This window comes from Pinus tabuliformis, chromosome Q (assembly GCF_031772625.1).
Source record: "Pinus tabuliformis cultivar Carrire ecotype Pingquan chromosome Q, CPIR1, whole genome shotgun sequence".
NCBI lineage: Eukaryota > Viridiplantae > Streptophyta > Pinopsida > Pinales > Pinaceae > Pinus > Pinus tabuliformis.
The window spans coordinates 199,700,682-199,726,735 of record NC_142296.1 but is presented as its reverse complement, the minus strand read 5'-3'; positions in this window follow the sequence as shown (position 1 = coordinate 199,726,735).

Sequence of the window (26,054 nt, the reverse complement as noted above, 5' to 3'; positions counted from 1 at the left end):
ATGGTAAGAGTAGTACGGGAAGCACAATGTGTTGTGGATGACAATATTAAAAATTCTACGCTAGTGAGTATGTTGTGGGATCACGCATTAACATGGTATATCAAGCATTCTAATGACCACCCAAACATAGGAATCACAGAGATCCATGCCACACTAAGCGGGGAATTTACCAGGCCAAAATGATAAACAAAATCAATCATCAGGTTTAAGGAGATCGTGATGCTCCCGGGCAAGACCCCGTGGGATCTAAACCAAAGCCTAAAGAGTAAGATTCGTGAATATAATATGACTTTGATGGATGGACAACATCGCGCATGGTTTGTGGCATCACTTACGCCACACTTAAGGACGACATTGTCATAACAAAAAATTTCCACCCAGGACGAAGCATTGGAGATGGCAATGAGATTACATGAGACCCTTTTACAAGATTCTTGTTTGGGAGTCTAGCAAATCCATGCACAATTGCAGAATCTATGTTTGGAAATGCAAAGTTGAAATAGGATAGGAAACCTCTGTTGGAGACGCGTGAGGAGGTATGGTGCATAAAATGTAAGGGCCAAGGGCAAGACAAGGGCCATTGTCCAGTGTTTGTGAACTACTTGATAGGAGGAGGGCCAATGCCGTTAAGACTGGAGGCACAGGAAGGGACGAGCGCAGCATCTACATTATGGTGCACGATCTATCAGATTTGTCGTTTGTTGCAAAAGTATACGCAAACGTCCCAACAATTTTTTTGTAATTTCTGCAGGTCAGTAGGCCATGGTGAATGCACCTGCTGAAGCTACGAACTAATGATGGACTGGACACCTGTCTACAAGGTGTAGACCGAAACACAAGTCCTCGACCCAAATGCAGGGATGGGGCGCGGTGGATTTCAGGGGCGTGGTCGAGGTCGAGGAGGAATGGGACTAGGAAGGGGTAGTGAACAACTAATTTGTTACAATTACGGAGGGCCAGGGCACTATGCCCGCGATTGTACAAACACGACAAGGACATCATGTTGGTACTGTACTCAGTTTGATCATGAGGTAGAAGATTTCCCTCTATTGATAGCGAGGATGTGTGAAAAGGGGGTACTCCAGCCTCCTTCTACTCAGAATTTGCAGATGATGAGGTCTGAGCCTCCCGACGAAGGCCCGAATGTAAACATGATGCTCAGGAGCGGTATGACCATGGGAGATGATAAAGGGAAGCAGCCAAAAGAAAGTGCGTGGGTTCGCAAGGTTCCTACAAAGGAACCTGAATTTAGTCTAGAACATGCGAAGGAGACATTCATGGAAGCTAAGAAGATCTTCACGGAGGCCTCCACTTCATGTAGTAAGGATCAACTGGAACCAGGAATGGATCGTTCAATGCTCACTACCTTTTTGGAGACATGCATGAAACTGCTACACGACAACAAGGTAGTCAAAGGACTATAGCAACTTATCACTAGATGTGCAGGGTCAGGAGAACCGCACATAGTTCAGAAACTTGGAAAGCATGCATTACGCATAAGAAGGGAAATGAGGTTGACTGTGCAAATCGGTGAATATGAAATGGATCAGGTAATCCTGGATCTGGGTTCAGATGCTAGTGTACTACCAAATAAAACATGGGAACACATGGGTAGACTCGCGTTACAATGGTCCCCTATTCAGATACAAATGGCGAACCAACAGAAGATTTTTCCCATGGGGAGATTGCAAGGGGTAATGGTAGATATTGAAGGTGCGAGCACGTAGGTGGATTTTGAGGTGATAGAGATTGTCATTGACAATAATCCCTATCCTGCACTACTAGGAACAGACTGGGCTATCGATATGAATGGAGTCATAAATCTGAAGAATCGCAAAATGATATTTGAGAAAAAATCACTACGCATAGTAGTACTGGTAGATCCAGTCGAAGGAGCGTAATACACTGAACCGGTGCACGATGAAGATAGTGATGGAAATCTTGATTTTATTTACAAGATAACTACGCAAGAATAGGATTGGGTGAATCTGACTGCAAATGGAAGTATTTTGTGGGAGAGCGAAAGCTCCTGCACTTCGGATTCAGACCAAGAAGTAGAATGATGGTAGAATTGGTTGCACGAAGTAACAATGCTTAATTGCAACATGATGATTAGATCACTATGTTACATGAAAACAGAGGCAAGGGAGCTGCTGACATATGATGGATTATTAGCAGTGGATGAATTCTTGGGAAAATTTGAAAGCATTGTACTAGAACAGCAGTGGTTCGATGCGATAAAGTGGGAACTGTGCTCAACGCCCACACGATGGTAGGGTACACATAAAGGAAGTTTTGAGGACTGGCGCGATTGTAGAAGAATGATGCGCCTATGATTTGGGAAACCAAAAATATGGCTAGTAGACAAATATGATGGATGAGATGATCCACACACGCACCTTGCGAAATGGACCAAGGTCTATGGGGAAGAGCCACAACCTGAATGGGTACATTTATTCTACCATACCCTGGATGTCATACCCATGAATTGGTATACTGAAATGGAGCTCTGCCATGGTACGAGCGAATGGGATGTCTTGCGTGAGGGATTTTTTTTAACCTTCACGTTTGAAGATCATTGATAAAATACTGTTGATTGTGCGCTACAAGCAATAAAAGCCACTATCTTCAAAATACCACAGGAGCCAATGGGAGTACTTCAGCCAGAATGGGTGACACAGTTTAGCAGCACACTAGAGTGTTATAACATACATGTGGAGGAGGATGATGAGGACCCATGAAACATTACCATTTCAAAAATAGAAGGTTGTCGCGAGATTTGTAGACCATCACTTGAATACCCTAACACCATCACATCGCAAAAAACAAAGCAGGTCAACATTGGAACAAACGCAAAGCTGAAGTACGCAATGCTTGGGGACTATTGGGAGGATGCCATGGTGGATAAGGTCGATGAGTTACTTCGCGAATACCAAGACTTGTTCCTGACCAAAATTATGAACTTAAAGGGGATCGTTCGCGATTTAGGGATGATGAAGATCACCCTAAAACTCGACGTGAAGCTAGTTAAGAAGCGGCCTTACCGCTTGAATCCAAAGGATAAAGAAAAGGTCCGTGACGAGTTAGACAAAATGCTCGTAGCTCGGATTATTGAAGCAGTGTTAAAATCCAATTAGATGAGTCCACTGGTAGTATAGGAGAAAAAATAGAAGGGTGAAATAAGAATATACGTAGACCTCAGGAAGTTGAATGACGCCTGTGTACATGATCCATTCCCAACATCTATCATAGATGAAGTACTTGAGAATGTTGGTGGTCAGGAAGCATACTCATTCATGGATGGGTTCTCAGGGTACCATTAGATCAAGATCGCGCTGAAGGATAGGAGAAAAATTACCTTCGCAACAGAATGGAGCTGCTTTCAATACAACGTTATTCCATTTGGACTGAGGAATGTGCCAGCTATATTTTTGCACATCATGGTAGCTACGTTCAAAGAATACATCCACAAGCTTTTGGAGGTCTATCTTGATGATTGGACTATCTTTGGATTAGTTAAGCATCATGTAGCAAGCTTACTCTTGATGCTGGATACTTGCCGCTGACATCAGATTGCACTGAACCTTAAGAAGTGCACATTCCTCATTCCCTTTGGAAACTTGCTGGGACATGTGGTCTGCAAACTAGATCCGATGGTGGACCCTGTGAAGATTGTCATTATCCTAAGTTTGGAATCACTACGAAGTGTTAAACAACTGCACGCTACCTTTGGACACACTGGATACTATCGGAAGTTCATCAAAATCTATGCCCAAATAGCCACGCCGATGGAAAAGCTATTGAAAAAATATGTTACATATTGCTGGAATGATGATTACATGAAGAGTTTGGATGTCCTAAAGGGGAAACTGGCCTCTGCTCCAATCCTGGTCCTCCCAAAATGGGATGTGGAATTTCATGTACATGTGGATGCGTCATGTATTGCGTTGGGAGTCGTACTCACACAGGAGGGCACGGAGTATGTGGATCACCCGATCGCGTTTACGATTCAAATATTTTCCAAAGCAGAAAATAACTACTCTACCATCGAGTGTGAGGGGTTGGCAATGGTGTACGTGCTCCAAAAATATCGACACTATTTACTTGGAGGACATTTCAAGATGTATATTGACCATTCCGCATTGAAATACTTGGTGAACAAGCTTGTGTTGGGGGGGGGGCGAATATGTAGATGGCTTTTACTGTTTCAAGAAAATGATTTTGAGGTCATAGTCAAGATGGGACGCTTAAACACAAGACTAGACCACTTGTCCTGAATTGAGACGAGCGAGGAACAAACAAATTTGGAGGAGGGACTACCTGATGCACAGCTCTTTGTAGTGCACATCGCGGATGGACGCTTCAAATATATAATCCATTTTCTAACAACAAGGACTATGTTGAACGAATACTCAATCTAACAGAAGAAGGAATTGGTGGTGCGCGCGGTGGACTTTTCCGTCATCGTGGGGAACGTCTACAAGATGGGCAATAATGAGATATTGTGAAGATACGTACTTGAATTTGAACGAGGTTAGATCCTCGCGGAAGCACATGGGGGTGCTACAGGAGGACACTATGTAGGAGGCATGACTGTACAAAAGATTCTTCACGCAGGGTTATGGTGGCCAACTTTGCACTAGGATTCGAGGGCGCATTGTAAGGCCTGCGAAATATGTCAAAGGACAGGAAAACCATCACGAAGGGACGGGATGCCACAAACTCCCCAAATGACACTGCAGCCATTTGAAAAATGGGCAATCGACTTTATGGGTCCGATCAAACCTCAAGGAAAGATGGGTGTGTGCTACATCATCACCACGACGGAGTACCTGACACGATGGGCAAAAGTGCAGCAGGTCAAGGACTGCATGGCCTCTGCGGCTATGAAGTTTTTGCTCGAAAACATGTTGACACGATTTGGCTGTCCAAAAATATTAATGAGTGATCGCGGAACACATTTCCTAAATGAAACCATTAGCACACTCACAGAAGAGTTTCAAGTGTATTATCATAAAAGTACACCATACCACCCATAGGCTAATCGGACAATAGAGTCATTCAATAAAATACTAGAGACTGCGCTGACCAAAGTATGTAACGCGTAACGAAATGACTGGGACCATCACGTACCTGTTGTTTTATGGGAATACAAGACAACGTGTAAGAAATTTAAGAGACAAGCACCTTTCTGGTTAGTCTATGGCACGGATGCTGTCATATTGATGGAATACATCATACCTAGTCTACGAATAGCAGTGCTCACAGGCATGATGGACCGCGAAGCTCTGGAAGAAAGGCTTGCATGATTAGAACTCGAGGAAGAATGATTTTTGGCTAGCTTTCATCAACAGGTACAAAGGAAACCTGAAATTTCCTGGCACGACCACCACATCAAGTTGTGCACCTTCAAGGTAGATGACTCAGTACGACTGTATGACATTAAGTTTGAAAAATTTCAGGGAAAATTCAGAATGCACTGGTTGGGACCATATGTGGTAAAAGAGGTCATAGATGGAGGTGTGGTCCAGCTAGTGAAACTAAATGGAGAACCCTTCCCAGGCAAAGTAAACGGCAACCACTTGAAACCCTACATGGGTGGGATGGCTCTCTGACTAACTGGATGAAGCACAGTCTTTGCGACTCGAGGAGTTGGACAAGGGCGCAGGACTATAAACACATGCACTAGATATTGGTACCAAGGTAAGGACACAATTCAGACGTGGATGATTTAGAAGCAAGAATGCAACAGGTCTAGCAAACTCCAGAACAATGCATCATGGACCTCCGATCAGTACAGGACCAGTTGGAGGGGCTCTGTGCCAAGATCACCACACCAACAGAGTGACTTGGGATGAGTCACGATGATTGTGTTGGGGGCTTGTTGGGTATGGAATCACCCCACAACATGTTTTGGGGCTCAAAGCCCAAGTTTTGGTCAAAGGTTTTGTAAGACTCTGCAAATTGTGGGTGTGAAGCACGAAGTATAGGTTATGTCATAGGGCTGTCTACCCTAAAGTATTGTAATGTAATGTAAAGTCGTGTCGGCTTACCCATGGTTCGTGGACCATGGGATTGTATAAATAGAGTGAGGCTTTAAATTGTAAGGATGGTGAAGAGTAATTGGAGAGAAGAATACGAATGGTTCAAGCACAGAGTAAGAGTCTAAGTGTATTGGGTCATAGTAGTAGGAAGAGGATCTGTAGCTAGGTGTGCAGAGGCCTAGTAGAGTCCACAGCTGAGTGCGCAGACCCTTGCAGCTAAGTGCGTAGGGTGGTGTTGAGTCTGTAATCTTGATTAAAGAATAATAAAGAGAAGTTGATTCCTATTTCTTTGTATCTACTTGTGCATTTCCTTCTTTACATTTATACTGTTTTATTTATCACACACACTGATATTATTGTTGAATATACTGTAATAATCATTAGTCTTACATAGATAAGTTAAGTAATCAAATAATAACAGATTGAATAGCAAGGAACTTGGGTATTATATGGGTTGCACCCCGAGTAGGGTTGTGCAGAAGTAGCATCGCTGGCTGCAAAGGAATAGCAAGTGCATGTAATGACGTGCACACAGGGTCAATCCATGGACCTCCAAAAGCTGATCAAAATTCCCCAGGGTGTGGAAACCTAGTTCTAACACCCTCCCATACTACTTCGGGTGAGACCTCAGTCTGCACCTCGTAGACTATTGCCGAAAGGGCCAGTATTACTGGGATTTTCTTGTCTAAATGACCTTTGAACCTGGGTCAGGCCCATACAAGCCAACACAAAGCAAGGCACAACAAACATCATGTAGATCGCAAGTGCCAAGTTGGTGATGATTTTTGGATTCACATTAGTAGAGAGAGGCTCCAAGGATAAGGAAAAAATAAGAACCAATTAGATATGGTCCTTTTCGAATTTTGGAAAACAATGGTAACGATGCCTTCAGGTAGGATTTTCCTTCATATATGAAAATTTATGTTGTTGTTAATGTTGAGAACTTAAGGTTGTATGAGTCGTTGTTGATTGAGGATAAAAGAGAAAATGTCCAAATTCCTTCCATAGAGGATTCTTCTCTTGAATACCTTGCTAAACTACCACAAGACACCATTCTTGACAGAATAATAAGGTCTTCAAAATGAGGGAATATGGATTACCTTCGAGTGGGGCTCAAGGGGAAAAATCCTTCTTAGGCCAAATGGATTGAGATTTGAAAGGTGAGGGAGCTATACCCTCACTTGTTGGACAACTAATAGTGATATTTTGGTGTCCAAAAGGCTTCCAGTGGGGAGGAATGATTAGGTGATCAAAAAATAGCTCAAACTTCAAATTTGTCAGATTGGTGTCGAATTTGGATGAACATATAGTGCTCATCATCCTGAATCTGACACAATTCATTTCACATTAAATAGACTCTGTATCAATCTAGAAATGAGTTTGTTCATTTTCCTACATGCGAATTTTTAAAAAAATTGATAGCCCAATTAGCAGTCTGTACTACTGACATGGCGCTGACTAGGCAACGTATGAGGAAGTTTGACTTAGTCAATGGAATCTTTTGGCACATGGGGTGCTGACAAGTTCCATGGTATTATTTGTCGAATTTCCGCATTTTTGATTCGTTGAAGTGGTGGGAAACCATGGGCTCACATGTGGCCCAGTTAGAGGTTGCCACATGGCAGCTTAAGGGGCCACCAAAAATTTGGTTATAGTCCAGGCGAAGGCAGCAGGGGTTGAACCCGCGATCTCCCAAGACTAATACACAACCTTTACCAATAATCCAAGGTAGAAGTACTTAACATGTATGGAATTCAGGTTTTATTTAAATGTCAGGTATAGCGGTAGGGCTAGCCCACGGGGCCGGCCCTTGGTTACATGACTACACACGGGACCATAGGAAGAGGAGGAGCGGGGTTGCGACCAGTGGGTGTGGGCCATTGGCCTTAGCCCTTCGTTTCAATACATAGGCGTTAGCGGACATTTAAATTGTCTAACATTTTCGCCCAGCTTTTGGTGAAATTTTCACTTTGTGAGCGTGTTTCTATGGCGAAATTGTAGGATGATGCTAAATTTGCTACGTGATTACAAAAAAAATTAGAAAGGCCATAACTTCTGGAGTTTTTGACCAAATCAAGTTGAAAGAGGATACACAAGAAGTTTTGGGCATTTTGGAGCCATTGGAATAGGTTTGAGAGCATTCTAAACATTGTAAGTTGATGTGTTCACACTTTTTAGAATAATGGAGAGGGCTAATCCATTGGAAGCTAGACCAAGGAGACATAGCCCAAGAGGGGTGAACTCTTTCATCATGTGTTGCTATGATATTTTTTAATGGTGATGTTTATGTCTATCATTTGCTGATGTTCAGTCATTTGCTTATGTTAATTTGCACATAAAAATTACATAAAAACACTCAAAACCCATGTTTAAACTTGCAAACAGTCTCATGAATCCTCAAGAATATTTAATAAAATTTAAAAATCAATTTTAGAACAGCAAAACTAATTTCGTTAGTTAGATCAATGGGTCACTTATGATATTAACAGGTGACATACAACCTCCTCAAGCATTAATGATTTCCAATGTTGTGTGTCAGTCTCAGGTTCTGCTTAGTAACAATCTCTATGTATCATTTTATTAGAAACCACTCTTTTGAAGGTCTCTTGATGACTTGTGGTTAGCAGTAACAGTGGGTAATTTTAATTGTATGTCACCTTCAAATAAGAATTATGTTTCTTAAAAGGGATCCATTCTCTAGTTCATTGTAGAAGTCAGTATTTCGAAACTATTCTTGTTTGGGTCGTTTACAGATTTTGGGTTCTTATGGAGCCTCACCAAAGACTTACTAGTCATAGGGGAGGTGCTCCAAGGGTGTCATCTTCCAAACACCATCCACTGCTTGGGTGGGAGTCAGTTGAAAATTTATTTGATGTTGCTGCTATGAAATGGAGAAAGGAAATATGCACTTTGGAAGAAAAAGAGTTTGGGGATCGAATGTATCACTAATATATGAAATTGTTCAATGGTAACACCAAATTGCGTCCATATCTAGGAAAAATGAGAAAGACAATACTAATTTTCTACATTCTATATCAACACACAGACAATTGGAGACTCTTCTTAATAAGGTGCTTCACGAAAAAAAGTTTGATAACTATAAACTATTTGCAAACTAGAAGGAGTTGTTGAAGAAGATTTTGAGGGACGTCCATTATGATATGGATGATATAGTGGTTAGACTAAATAGAGTTGAGTGCTATATAGTCTCATATTCATATATTGACTCAAATACTCATCAAAACAAGGAAGTGGTTATCAACATTCCACCCCTCAACATGGCTAATGAAAACTCCTCTCCATATTACCCGATGATCATATTGGACGAATAACTGCATCTTTGATTTGGTTCTGGTATTTTGTTTTGGCAATCTATGGTTGTCATTTGGTTTTCCAGTCCTTAACATGTTACTTGTTGTTAGATAGTAAAATCTATTGTAATGTACCAATCTTAACAGTTGGGTGATTGCTATTTTGTATTGTTTCCTTGAAGTTAGTATTCAATTTATGAGGATAACCCCGTTCTTGAAAGATCTACCAATGTTATTACTTTTCGATATTTCAATTTTATAACATCATTATCATTAGTCATCATCAATAGTGATATAATTATCTTTTTATGTTTTATTATCATTTTCAATCATTTTTATTTTAAAAATAACTAATAGTGTAGAATACATTTTAAAGTTAATTAATGGGAGAAGAATGCATATAAATAAATAAATAAAAAACATAATAGTTGCAAATACATGAAATGAATAAGGAACTATTAACAGAATTGTATTTTGGTGAAAATATAAAAAAAATCGACACTTTATAGCACATTCAATGTATTATTTAGTAATTAAATGGTTATAATATAAAGCTAATATACTCTAAATAAGAGTGTTTAGCGATTTAAAAAAAAATCATCATCATAATGGTAAGTTTAAAATTATTCTCTATCATTTTCTCTATCCATAAGACTTAACTAATAATTAGGCATAGTAAAATCATAAGTGGAAACCACTTTTTTTCATTTTTCTTGTCAAGCTGTTTGTGATCCTCCAAGCTTGACCAGTGACTTGAGGAGCCGCGATCCAAGGGCATCTAATCCATCAAAGTCACCTAGGGATATAAATGGAAAGCACTTACTTTGCATATATTCTTGCATATATTCCCTACCACTGCTTTACTACAACTTTCCACTTAGTATCTCTGGATTATTCTTGCTCCATGTCTTGATTTATTCCTATTCCTACTTTTCATATATTCTTTGCTACTTCTCTATCACTACTCTACATTCTTGTTGAAGTTTTGGATTTAATCTTGCTCTAACTCTGGATGTGACATTTATGACATACCTCTTAACATTTTACAACTTGTCATATACCTTACAATGGTACAAGAGAGAATGCATAAAAACAAAGTTAATTGCTAGGACCCATAAGGCCCATAGATTGACAACACCACTTGAATTTTCTTGTGCTCAATGGTTTTGTCAATGCATTTACAACATTTTACAAACTCTCAATTTTCTCTAATCATATCAATTTTCCATCTTCTACAATGTCCTATTGACATAGGTTTAATGCACCCTAGTCAAAAAAAGTGAAAAGAACTAGAACATAGCTCTTTAAATAACCATGGTTGTTTGATGCAGTTGTTTTCGATAGGTTTTAAAGCTTCTTTAGCCTTCATATTCCTCTTCTCGTGAAGAAGAATACCAAGGGGAAAAACTAATCCTAACCTATACTACCTATGTGAACCTAACACTACTATTAGATACCCCTAAAGCTATTGGTTCAATAATAAAATAAAATTTACAAGTTAATAACTATTAAAAGAATAGTAAATATAAACTATTAATTATACAAGAAAAATAATAGTTACAAGGATATTATACAGAAATCAAATAATCATTAGGAAAAGAATATATTAAGATATGTAGAAATAATATCAAAACAATGACACATTAAAGTAAAGACCAGAAGACAATGTAAATGGTACAAAAATGAATTGAAATATAATTATCTACAGAGACAATAAAAATATATATTTATATTTGAAATTATAAATTAAAATAAAAAAAAAAATTATCCTTAATGCGAAAGAAAAGACAAACAACTGACAAAATGAAACTCTCTTATTTTTTGAATGAATGAAAGTCAAAATGTATTTGTTCTCATGATGAGAATCAAGAATAAATGTAAAAGAGTCTAATCAATGCAATCCACTTTCTATTAATCCACTGAGATATAAAGAGTTACTATAATAACATCATCGAAGGGATAGTCATCCAATTACTTATTTATGAATCAAACCAATAAGAAAATAATTGAAATCAATATATAAACTTAGAAATTTCTACAACATAAACATGAATTCAATTTGTATGAGAAATATGACATTATCTTAGTTCTATTTTTTTGGAATAAAACCATAGGAACCTAGACTAAATATATGCCAAATATGTTATTGATCTTAGGACACAAGTCACTGGAGAGTGACATTGATCATATAATAAATTGTACAAATAGAATCAACGTAAGACAAGAAATAAATGAAATGGATTGCTAACTATTATGGAATAATATCACACAAATAGTAACCATTTTCTAATGTATTATGAGAAATCAAATTACACAGAGGAAAATAGACGATAAATGTAAATGACTATGGAATGTTTGAAGGCACAATAAGTAATTTACTAAATAAAACCAAGCCTTGAAACCCAGATTGTAATTCAAAAATATTCCATAGTCACATACATTTTAAAAAATCATTTCTTTCCTCTAAAATTTCCCTCTATAGTACCATTGGTACCTCCTTTTACAAATCCCTCCTCTTATACTATAGAAAATTTAGAGTTTTTATACAGGTCGAGAGACCTCATGGTATCCAGAAAATAATGCTAAAATGTCTGAAACTATTTTATGACAAAAATAATTGAAATTGTATTCTCAGTTTGTTGGCCGAATTGTAAAAAGTAAAAGAAAAAGACACATGATTGGCAAGGCATCCATGCACAAATCATAATAGGTACATGCCTATTGAGCATATCCTCCTTCATAGGATCCAAAGAAAACATTCATCAACCACAAAGTACTTGTTGCAATAAACAAACAGTAGTTAAATATTATATTGAAAATAAGATATGGTTGCCACAAAATTAAGGATTATGTAGCAACTATATTTTTAAAATTTAGCAAAATAACTCAAATAGACACATACATCAAACAACTCAAAATTTTGATCATAGGTAATAACAAAATCATTACTTATCAGGACCAAAGTCATTTGTATCCTAAGATATGACTAATTTGACCTTCAACGACTTGATGCTAATGTGTGTATCTTTAGCCAATGATTTATTTTCAATGCTAGAATATTTTTGTTCCCTATGTGCTTCCCTAGCTTGACAAGAAGCCCTAAGTTTTTCATTCTCTCACATTAGCTGATTAATATGACCATTCAAGCATGGTACTGTAAATAAGAACTATTGATGCCAATATAGGTTAAATAGAGTAGGGTCAAAACTAGAAGGACTGAGAATTTTTCTGAGTATTTCTATTGACATCATGCTCAAACTTAGTATGCCCTACAAAATTTTACACCCAAGTTTTTTTTTATTTGTTAAAGGCTCCAACAGAGCTTCCAAATTGAAAAAAACTTCCTTTATAGGAGTGTTAGTACGCTTGTTTCTACTTGCTCAGGAAATTTTCCTCTGAATTTGTTTAATATTAACTTTAGATTGAGGATTTTGTTGTGCTCGACTAATCTCTTCTTCATGTGTATTTTTTGTAGGTACGATTTTGGGTTGAATATTGAATTTGGAGGGTTTCACTTCTCTTTTATCCTTAAATTCTTATTTTAATTCCATATGATAGAAAATGGTACCTTTGTCATGTTTCTGGATAAACGAACAGTAGTAGGTTCAAGGGTTTCAACTCTACTATCATTCAAAACATAGTCGTTTGCTTCATGAAATGATTCTTCATAATCATTCTATAACGAATGATGAGATGCTGATTGATCAACATTGTCCAAGGGAGTATTAGGCACAAAGAGACTTGGAGTTTTAGAGTCTTCGGGAAGTTGTGTTTTATTAAAACCACTTTGATTTAGGAAATGGTCCCAATCATCCCCTACTTTTGTCAATGGGTGTCTAACTAGAATGCATATAAGACTGCAATGACAGAGTGACATTTCAAAGTTCTAGCACTTTGATTGGTATGTGTGGGGCTTTTGAATTAAGCTTTTATACAAATAAAAGGGAAAAATTAGTTTATGAACAAGAAATACCATTAACAAACTTATGTGATAGATGAAAACCAAACTGCAACACCCTTCACAAGTAACATAACGATGCAACGCAAGCACTAAATTATACCATTTAGGGTTGAAAAAGGAAATTGGCATACATTTGACATGATATACACAATATTTACTACTAAGAAATTTCTTCCATACAATGTCACACACTTCACAGCTTTTGGACCATTTCTCTCCCTAAATGAGGAGATGGGTAACTTCTGTGATGAAATCAACATCAACAAAAAACTCTAGATCACTCACTTGGGTTGTCTTATTGTTAAAATATGAGGCAAAATATTTGAAAACCCATTACTATAACCTTGAAACAACTAAAGGAAATCCCACGAGTCGACTTGGTGAGACTAGTTTGCACATTCATTGTATGCCTCTACCATTTATGATGCAATGACTTCTGACTGGGTAAGGCGAGGCATGGCTAAAATCTAAGAGGGTTTTAGTTGGGAGTCAAGTGAAAATAGATAAGGTGAACACAACAAGTGAGTGACCAAACCTGAGCTTGCAAAGGAGTCTGAGAAGGATGAAGGAAACAATGAAATAACCAAGAGTTGGTGTCTTTGAAACCCTAGGAAATTAACTCAGACATCGTCAAGCGGTAGGATAGTACCCAGAGAATAATGTTAACAAAGTATAGGAAACAATGAGTGGTGGATTAGAAACAACTGGTGCAAATTGGGATTAATATCCCTGACAGAAATACCAAATCACTTAATAAGCCCTGATACAAATCTCCAAGAAATAACCCTTAGGCTAAGAACATCATTTATCATAATTGTAGATCCAAAACTTTCAAAATATCACTATATACATTAACTTGGGGACATAATCATAATTCAGTCATCCAACTAATACAATAAACGAAGTCCCATATGTTCAAAGTCATGGTGTAATGCATATAAATATTAAACTATCCCTAATAGCAATTGAGTGAAAATTTAATACAAAGTATATAATCCATGAAATGATAACCATCCATTAACCTAAACCAAATGTATATATTGAGGCATATACATAGTTCAAACAAACATATGAAATGAAGTGTTAGAAAAATATTATAATATGAAAATTAAAATAACATAGAGTTGCTATAGAATTAGGATTTTCTAGCGGTCCTTTTCACTCTAACATTCATATGAAATATAGAGTCATAAGCCTTCAATAACACATTGTAATAACACAAAGAGACAAGGTTTTTATAATAGTATTGAATGAGAAATGAGTCTGTCAAGCAAACAATAAAAGAAAATCTTGCAAATAAATCAAAGATCAATAACACACTTGTCAAAGAAACAAAGGATATGTCATATCGTCATTTAGGAAAAGAAATTTGTACACAAAAACCATTACAATCATATAAAATCAAAGTTTAAGAATTAAAATAAAAACCCAAAGATAAATTGAAGAAGGGGACCATATAATTTTCCAAAAATGAGAGGAGAGTTTATTGGGGATGCTAAGAATTGGTGACTCATTGGATGAACTAGTTATCTCTGCACTGAAATAAATTACATAATGATAAAGATGAAATAATTAAGAAGATGAATGCCCACAATAATATGATAATGGTTTTTATATCCTTGCTTGAATACACTGAATCTATTGATAAAAACATATTAAAATAATGATAGCAAACATAAACTTTGGAAACAAAACCCATATGAATTTTCAAAGAATCCATATAACCAACATGTAAAAGATTGAGTGGGTAACCAAGCTTGTGACATAGCTTTGATTTTAATACCACAATAATTGACTCTGCTACTCGTAGCCTTCCATAGCCTCAACAAGGATACCCTTTAATATGATTTAGATGTTAGGATCACAACATGCCGATTATAAATTATTTGTTCAACTTTCTAATTTTGAATGGCTGGGTAAGCAGACACAACAACCCCTTAAAGGCATGGACGTCATTTAGATCCTGAATAATTTGATCACATTTTCAATAATAATTTAAATTTAGAATTTGTTGTACTGATCAACAACCTCCGCATTTGTTATATTAATAGTTAGTATTGTATGATAAACGGGGACCCTTTAAAAGTAAAGATAAATAAAAATTAGCAAATAAAAGCTTGTCTTTCAAAAACCATGTGGAATAAAATCTTGGATAAACTTAATATATCAAAACAAGTTACTTTGTGACTAGGCATTCTCGATTTATCACAAATTGCAGGATCTGAGGTAACAAATCTTAGTCATGAGTCGGAATCTGCGAAATGTGATAAAAGAAACCCCTTAAAAGACCCAAGGTAGCATTGAAATTTTTATAAAACATAAGGCTTAAGGTATTCCATAAAGTATTTATCGCAATCGCATCATGGATTTTATAAGGGCGCAATCATGTAAACCATAAGAAGTTGCGAGTTATGATGTAGTCCAAACCCAACAGAATAATAAAATTATTATAAACTTCAATTAGGTCCAACATATCATAAATATCTGTTTTAAATGGGATAATCCTCACATAGAGGAAACATGTTACAAAAAGTAAAAGTATGACTCTCATCACAAATCGCAAAACACTATAGAAACTTTGAATTTCTCTATTCATGATCACCGATGTTGTGATTTGCGATATTGCGATTCATCACAATCGCATGATCGGCATCGCACATAACACATATCAATTTGAAATATCATTTAGAAACTTGCAATGTGAGGTTTTGATGAGTCATAAAGGAAGGCACACATACCTTCCCTAATGAGTAATTAATAAATTTTATTTGCATTTACTTTTTAATGGCTCCAGAAAATTTATATTTTTTTACCCGTATTTGAAATAAAAACTTCATCCTTAAATTATTTCATAATCCATTATCTTATTTTATTTCCAATTCATTACCGCTCTATGTTTTATCTTGCTTTCTCCATTGCCCGAATTGCAGAAAATTCTTGAAGGAAACAACATTTGAAAAAATGTTTAAGAAAGTAAAGAAGATTGTAGAGGCTAATGCATCTGAGGTTTCAGACGTGCTTCCGCTCTTCTCTGATACCACATGCAATAGAGATGGCAGGACTACAACATGGGAGGAAATGTATAATTTACTGGAGGAAGAAAACCCAAAGGTCTTGGAAGCCAAAGCAATGACATACACCTAAGACTCATCAGAGGCTTCTTATTTTGAAGCAACATGCTCTTTCCGGTACAAGATATTTGCAAGGCCGAAAATCTTACCATACAAAGATATGGTAAGATGGATTGTTGATAATGTGGACATTTCAGATAGAACATTCATAAATTCTAGGCATGAAGTCATATGGTCATTTAAGCTAGACAATTTACTCTGAATGTACCATCTACCAGAGCCATAGAAGCTATATGATAAAGCCTTTATTGAGTAGTTTGCAAAAGAAAATGAAGACCTGATGAATGCCACGCAGAGTTGAAGGTCTCACTCCAACAAGTTCAGGTAGGAGAAAACCGGTATGTACCCAATTGCATCTCTATCAGCCCTGCATAATTTTGAAGCTGCAAAGTTGTGTAGGCTATTTGGAAAAGTTGATACTACCAAATTTTTTAATGAATGGGTTTCATTGATTGATGTGGTTGTTAATTCCATAATTACGAAATGGAGTAATATTTTGTCAGACAATTTGGATATGGCCATTAGAGAATACATGCATGACAGAATTATTTCCACTTGGGTTATCCCTCCCTTTTACATGAGTGCTTATGTCATGGATGCTATATGTTTTTGTTCACATTTTCCAAACATGGGTTGGAAATGGACTCTATAGGCTCCTACTCCCATCCATGTTTATCATAAAGTTTTGTGGGAATCACAATTTAGCTCCCATTTTTATAAAATTTGTCATGACGTTATGTTGCCAAATTACCAGACCATTTTTAATAAAAAAGCCCCTAGGCTATTAGAGGAAGCAAAGATAGAGATCTTGTTGGTCGCAAGACGGTTTGGTGAGGAATTATTTACTTATATCAGAGTTTTTGCGAGTATTATAGATCCACATATTCTTTCATATTATGTTACAGATAAATTATTTGCAAGAGAGATTGCCTACCAAATAGTGGGGGATGGTATAACCAAAACCCTCAAAGAACAAAATAAATCCAGCTAGCTGACCTTCCTAGTGCAATGTGGTTCTTTAGAATTACATGATTAGGGGAACGCGATAAAAGAGATATAAAACATGACATCCCTAAATTTGGATACTATGTCAGGTAGATAGCATGACCCTAACAAGGTCACCAAAAACATCATTACTATGGTTGAAAGCAGACAGTTTATTCATGAAGACGATGAGTTTGATGATATTTTTGAGGAAGATAAGACATTTTCATAGGTCTTACATTTAGCATCAATAAAATTGGACCCAGTGGACCTCAACCACTTCCACCTCTATAGAAATAGAAGGCTAACACAGGTCCCTTTGGACCATTTACAGATTAAAGAAATAAGAGAACCTACTCCGATTGTAAGCCTAGAGGAAAGTTCCAAGCAAAATTTTGATGAGTAATCTCAAGAGAAGTGAGTTCAAGGTTCAGAAGACTTTGAACATTAATCTCACAATGATGAAGAAAGCCCTGAGAAAGACCCTGAGAAGGACACTGAAAAAATGTTGAAGAAACGACTAAGAAAGCCTATGCTAAAAAGAACATAGAGACTAGTTCCACACAGGTTCAAACGGAAAAGATCACAGTCATTGATCTGGATGAGGAATGGGAGAAATTTAATAAAAATCTCCAAACAAAGACCAATATTGAAGGAAATTCTAGATTTTAGACTCCACAACACACTCAACAGGTTATAAACCCAGAAACAACAATACAAGGAGTTATAACTACTCAAGATATGGAAATCATCTTGGCACACCGAACTTCATAAATTTCTTTAAAGGTTGAAGAAATACCCCCACTGGACATATTCTACAACCTAACACATAAGGTTGTAGTAAAGAGGCAAATGAGGAAAATGAATCTAGATGCATCAGCAGTAGCAACTCTTGGAAGTGAATCAATGGAGGTAGTATGGAAAGACACACCCATTGATCCATGAGAAAATATTACAAAGCTATCACAATTTGTAGGCACCTATGCAACTGCAAAAATTGATAAGGAAGCAGAAGTTTAGCTTTTGCTTAAAGGAAAACAAGAAATAGTTCAATTGTTTGAACAACAACTTGAACAAGTGAGACAGAGCACCAATAGGAAAGCAGAGATGCAAATGGTACAACTTCAGAAATAATTTGAACAAATGAAATTACAATATCATATAGAGATTACAGAAATGGATTCAAAGGTTCAACAAATGTAAGCCATAATGGATAAACTCAAATACCACCCTCAAACAGAAGAATTCATTAAAGAGACACTCAAACTAAACTCTCTATTATCATAGCAACAAAAAATATTCTACCAAAAAATCTCATTGACCGATCTAGATTGAAAAACAAGTGATATATTAACCAATCAAGTGGTTGATCAAATATTAGAATATGAAGCAATCTAAAAGAGGATTTCAGAGTTTATTTCTTCGCAGGAATCTGAAGAAGGAATAAAATTCGATCTGCCAAAGATTGAGGAGTCCCACAAGGATATTTTATTCGCAGATTGGGACATACAATTGAAGAAAGTAGAGAGGGTACCAACAAGAGTAACTAGTACAAAAAACAATATAATTAATTAAGGATGTGAACGAAAACCTTCATACTGCCAATCTCGTCATGGAATGTAGGCTGGAAGCTCTCTTAGACATGAAACAGTTGGAGAAACAGTGGAAAGAGACTGCCAAAATCCAAGTTGAGGCAATCAAACAACTTTCCAAGTTTGATTGGTAAACCTACTCACAGTTTCTAGTGAAACCACATAGTCAATGGAAGACTCTACCCTGTTTAACCAATTCTACTCAAAATATGGTGCCACCACTCATTGTTGTTGTATTCACAGGACAATTAAGTTCTAGAATTGGCTATTCAACCCAGGTGAAGCCAGTAATAGATATCTGCGAACTCAAGGAACGAATGGTTGAATAAGACCATTCAATTTTAAGAATCTTGCCATCATTTTATTTTCTATTTTAGTTTTTATTTTACTTATTCTGAGGAAGGTTGTTTGAAACCTCCTCAGCCTTTTATGTAATAATTTATTTTCGATACATAATTTATATTATTTAAACCCCTCTCATACATTTAGAGAAGGGTCCGAAATTTTATCAAAAACATTTTGCAAAGGATTGCACCTCTGTACTTTTGTGACTGTTTTGATGACATAATTGGAACAAGATCTTTATTTTCTCAGCGATTGAAACATAATCCACTGAATTTGCACTTTTGTACTCTTAGAGTATATTTGGTTGAAAGAAAGTGGATCAATATTATTGACTTCATGAGTAGAAGCTTTTATATTTGGTACTCCTATCTTTATGGTTGTGTTTTGTTTGTGAATTGGAAGTGATCTTTCTTATATTGTCTTATGTATGAAATCTAAGCTACAATCTGACATTATTGAACTTTTGTAAAATGTTTTAATTGTGGTTCCTTATTGAGTATATGAGAAATTGATATATGCTATATAATTTCCATAATTATTTTTTCTAACTATTTAGTCAAAATAATTATCATTATCTATTTCATCTCTTATAGCAATTGAATGATCGTTATTACCTGTTGGTCTAGGATATCTTTGTCGATCACATGATTTAAGCTATTCCTAGGTATATATTAAAGATAAGTGTTAGAATGGATAGCTGCATGTGTTTGCTGTTTAAATTAGATAATTTTTAGTTTAGTCATTTCCCATTATATCCTATATCAATCCAACACCATCATCATCTCAATTCTTACTGGTAAACTGGTCCCATTATCCTAGTCATAGCCACCATACCAAATAGAAAAGGAGCTGCTTCCAAGGTCTGGACTGGGTGGTTATCCCCCACGTTGCTGCAACGGAATTTTGGGGCTTCAACATTTTGGTGCTAGAACGACGGCCATGACTGTGAATGGCAAAGAGAACTGATAATAAATCGAAAACCCATCCTCAGTGTCACTCTCCCTCTAGATCTCCCCCAACTTCTATATCCCCATCTAGAATGGCAATCTTGCGATCAGAAGTTGAGCAAACCTCTCCAAAATCTCCTAGTGAATCTCAAAGAATACCTTCTTCAGACTACAATCCTAAATCCCTAGAAGTTTAGACTTTGATAGAGAAGTTAGAGCAGATCTCTATTTCAGCTGAAAATCCCGCAACATCTTAGTCATTTGAAGGATATGTTTCCTCTATTCTACAACCAAGACGAATCTTGACATGTTATCAAAGTGAGAAGACTGGAATTCCTCCTTTTGAATTTCCCATTTCTTCTTTCTGAAAGAAAACCAAGAAATCTGAATCATAGACATCCACTAGCAAGGTTTTATCCCATTCTCCACCTCAAACCCCTTCATTCCATCCACTCATTCCAACAGCTTCCATTCCAACTACTGGTGCTAATTCTTCGAGTCCAAGCACCCAATCTACCTCTTCTTCAACTCAAACTCCACTCATAACGTTGTCCACTCAAACCCCTCTTATCATCTCATTCACTCAATGTCCAATGGAAGGACAACAACTGTGAGTACACCCATGGAATAATCTAAGTGTTATAGCAATGGCAGCTCCTCTTCACCATCTTCCTAATCATCCTGAAGGATGGTTGCCCAAATTTAACCTAGATGATGGATTACCATTTAAGGAACATCTCCATAACTATACGTTGGCCATAAATTTAAATGGAGTCGATGAAGAAGACTGTGTAGTCAGATTATTTCCATATACTCTTACAGGATCCGCATGATGCTGGTACTTTCCGTTGCCTCCTCTATCCATAACTAGCTAGGATATGTTCAAATAGAAATTCCTAGCTAAGTTTTTAGATGATAGAACCACTACATCGCTCATCAACGAATTGTCTAATCTAATGGCTAAAATGGAAGAAAAGGTCAAAGGTTTCAACTCCAGATTCAACAAACTACTCAATAAAATTCCAACTGCGTCAACCCCTGGTTTTGATGTTCAAATTGAGCGATAAATATCTTCCATTCCTTCCAATATATTCCTTTTTTTAGATAGAGTGAATTTGGCTACATTAGCCGAGAACATGATGGAAGCCCTGTTTGTAGAGAAACATATAATTTCTCTTGAAAAGAAGACCTCTTAGGAAGACATAAAATCTAAAAAAGTTACTTTCAGAGATGAATATAAAAAAAAAGCCCCAAAAGATCCTTTTAATCTTGAAGGCCTTCAGAAAGTACTGAAAACCATGTCTAACGAAATGGTTGAAATTAAGAAACAAGTTGTTGAATCCTCTTCTGATAAAAAACCTTTTAGATCTTTTATGACGAATCAGTATTCTAGTTCTTAGCCACCAAATATCATATATAATGTTGAGTCAGAATTAGAATAAGAGGAAGAACAAAACACAATGATCGATCAAGAAACTAAAGAAGAAGAATTAGTTGAATTAAATGGGATGTGAGACTTTATTTCCAAACGAAGAAGAACAAAAAGGTTTTCCCATTAGCACTAGAAGCAAAGGGCCTGTTGGTATGACTCAATCAAATCAAAAGCAGAAAACTCCAACTCGTGCTACTAAGGAGAAAGAAATTAGCAAAAATTCTTCTCCTAAGGCTTCATAACCAAATCCATCAAATCTTCCATCTACATCAAAGAACCTGGTAGTTATTGATACCATGGAGTATAACATTGTGGGATACATGAAGAAGACTAGGGCCAATATTTTGCTACATGAACTTAACAAGTTGAAATAACAACTGAAAAATATACATAGAGAACTAAATGTGGTTCCTACTTCACCCCTACCTGTTGCTCTTGTATCTCAAGCTTCTAAAGAAATGGGTAAACCCCCCACTTCTTCAAACAAAGTCAATCCCACAGATGTCATCCTAATTGGTGACAGATCTCTCTCACAAACACCTCCTTTCATCTTAACCTATGAAAGTTTCAATAGGAACCTTCACAATTGTTTGATTGACTCAGGAGCCTCCTCTAATATAATGCCAATAGCAGTCTGTGCTAAGTTAAACGTCACTCCTCAAAAGTCAGTTATTCACATAGTACAACTTGACAGAGCCAAGGTAGAGGTATTAAGGGAAATAAATTTAGTTAACATTCAACTTTCCTCAAATCCCAAAGTATATCAAATAATTGATATATTGGTCATTGACATTCCTGAATTCTCTGGTCTAATTCCAAGTAGAGACTCATCCGAGAATCTCCATGGATATTTTTCTATAGACTTGTTTCACATGTAGCTTCCCTACAATGGAAACCCAAATCAAATTCTAGTTGACTGAGGGAAACACCTTAAACATATAGAGACTGAATTTGAAGGTGATAATGAGCTGGTAGCATTCAATAATAACATTATTGGGAATTATTTTGGTGGAGTCATTTTTAGGGAAATTTAAAGCACATGATTCTACCTTTTCGGATAATGTTGTCACCTCACAGATTGAAAATTTCTGATAGACAAATGCTTCCAAGTGTAAAAATTTTGTAAATAAACCTGTAGTTAACACTTTATTTTGGACTTTATACTTTGATGGTTCCAAATCTAACGATGGTGTAGGAGCTAGTTGCATTTTAGTTACCCAGAAGGAGAAAAGACTGTGTTATTTTTCATATTAGAATTCAAATGTACAAATAACACTGTAGAGTACGAGGAATTAGTTCAAGGATTATATAAAGAAACTGGCCTCGACATCAAATATCTGCAGGTTTTTGGAGTCTCAGAAATTGTCATTAAATAGGTAAGAAATACTATTCACTGCCTTTCTGAACATCTTAAGCATTATCAATCATTGGTCCAAGATCTTACATCACACATTTTGGCATTTAATATTTCTCTTGTACCTAGACTGCAAAATGCTAGTACTGATCCGTTAGCTAATGTTGCATAAAAACTCACACCATCTGAGCATATTAGTCCTGATATATTTTCCATTAAATTTCCTTTTAGACCATCTATTCCTGATATTGTCACTAATTGGCGAGTCTTTAATGATGATTATGATATTGTAAACTTTCTAACATTAGAGGGATCATATGATGACCAAATCATAGATGAAAAAGAGCATGACCTTCAGTTAAAGCAGAATGCTGATGAAAATCCAATTCCCAAATCTGTAGTCAAATTATAATATCTTTATGATCTCAAAGACAAATTTAGGAAGGTAACTAAAGCCAAAATCCAAAGCTCAACCCAGAGATCTGAATTAGTGAACCTTGGAACTGATGATAAGCCTCAGAACTTTAATCTAGTTCTTGGTCTATCCTCTGATGAAAGATCATCATTCATTTAATTTTTATAGAGACATAAAGGTATCCTTTCCTGGGATTATTTTGATCTAAAAATTTATGATACCTCATTCATACAACACACCATTCCCATCATCTCTAATGTGAAACCAGTGCAACACAAACTAAGGAAAATTCACCCGAACCTCAAAAGTCAAATCCAATTAGAGCTGAATAAACTCCTTAAGGCCAAAATCATATTTCTTGTTAGGAATTTGAAATGGGTGTCCAATTTTGTGCTTGTTAGAAAAAAGAATGGTGACATTCGTATGTGTATAGATTTTAGAAATTTGAATAAATCATGTCAGAAAGAAAACTTTCCACTGCCAACCATGGAATAAGTGCTATAGTTAGTCACTGATTCTAAGCTCATGTCATTCCTTGATGGATTTTTAGGATATAACCAAATCCTGGTCCATCCAGATGATAGATTGAAAACAACGTTAAAAACTAAATGGGGAACATATGCTTATCAAAAAATTCCTTTTGGTTTGATTAATGCTAGTGCCACATTTCAAAGAGCTATGGATATAGCCTTTAAAGGGCTCGTTAACAAATTAGTTTTTATTTACTTGGATGATATCACCGTCTATTCCAGGAAGAGAAGCAACCATTTAAACGACCTCAATCAGATCTTTGAATGATCTAAAAAATATGGGATCTTGCTTAATCCAAAGAATTCTTAGTTTTCCTTAAGCAAAGGTAAGCTTTCAGGATTTGTCGTATCAAAAAATGTATTTATATTGATCCAAAAAGGATTAAGGAAATTGAGAAAATCTCCTTGCCCCATAGTAAGAAATACATGCAGTCTTTCTTTGGTCAAATAAATTTGGTAAAAAGATTTGTCATTGAATTTTCACAAATATTTTTACCTTTAGAGTCTATGATTAAGAAAAAATTAGTTTTCAAGTGGGGTCACAATGAAATAGAAGCATTTTATCTAATCAAACAAGCTATTATCAACGCTACCTCCTTGAAAACTCCCAATTTTTCCAATCAGTTTGTTTTATACACATTTGAATCAGAAACATCATATTTTTTCATTTTAACATGGATCAATGATCAACAAATAGAAGCACCAATCTCATGTTTTAATTCAAATTTATAAGCTACTGAATTAAATTACTGAGCTATGGAAAAGCAGACCTTTGCTATTTTTAAGTCAATAAAGAATTTTATACCATTTCTCCTTAAAACTCACACCAAAATCATAGTTCAATTCGCAACAATAATGAAATTACTGGTGCAAAGGTAAGTAGGAGAAAAAAGGGCCAACTCGGTAACTACACTGCAAGAATATGATGTCAAAATTAGAGAAGCTAAAATTGTTACGACTCAAGGTTTTTGCATAATGTTAGCTAGAGCATCCAACTTACCAGCAGAAGAAGATTGAGGTGACGATATACAAATATCAGAGATAAGCCTCAATGATAGTGAATCTCAATATGTTGATCTCATCTTTTATTTAAGAAATGGATATGCCCCTATGCAACTCAGTTACAAAAGAAAAAGGGCTTTTAGATTAAAAGAAAGGAAATATGAAATCGTTAATGATGTTTTTCTTATAAAAAATTATGATTCTATTTTACTAAGGCGCCTTGAAAAATATGAGGCAGAAAAGGTTTTGCGGGAACTTCATGATGGACTAGCTGGTGGACATTTTGGAGGAGACACAACGGTAGATAAAATCCTGCATGCTAGCTATTATTGACCAACCTTGTTCAAAGATGCACATGAATATGTAAGGAAGTGCAAAACCTATCAGACTACTACTAGAAGACAAAGGAAACCTTCATTACCATTACAACCAATCAACATTGAGAAACCATTTGAGCTATTTGGATTGGACATAATAGGTGAGATCGTTCCTTACTCTTCAAAGAAACATAGATACATCCTTACAACAACTAATTACTTTACTAAATGGGTGGAAGCAAATCCACTAAAGGAAGCCAATTCCGATAACATCATCAAATTCATTGATCAATTTATCATTACCAGATTTTGCCTACCAACTGCCCTGATGTTTGACAATGCATATTATTTCATAGGCAACACTAACAAAGAATTTTCTCTCAAAAGAGGTTTTAAACTCAAGTATTCTGTTAACTATTATCCTCAAGGAAATGGTTTATTAGAGTCAACCATTAAAAACCTTATCAATATCATTAAACGAACTATTGATCAGAGAAAGAAACTGGCATAAATCTCTAACATTTTCTCTATCAGAAGATCAGATAACATAGAAGGCCTTAATAGGCACTTCTCCATTTAATCTGGTGTATGGGAAGAAGTTGTTCTTCCTACAAATTTATCTATTCCCTCTCTAGCCCTAGTTCAATTTATTGAAGAAACTCCTTCATATTCTTTGCAATTAAGGAAAT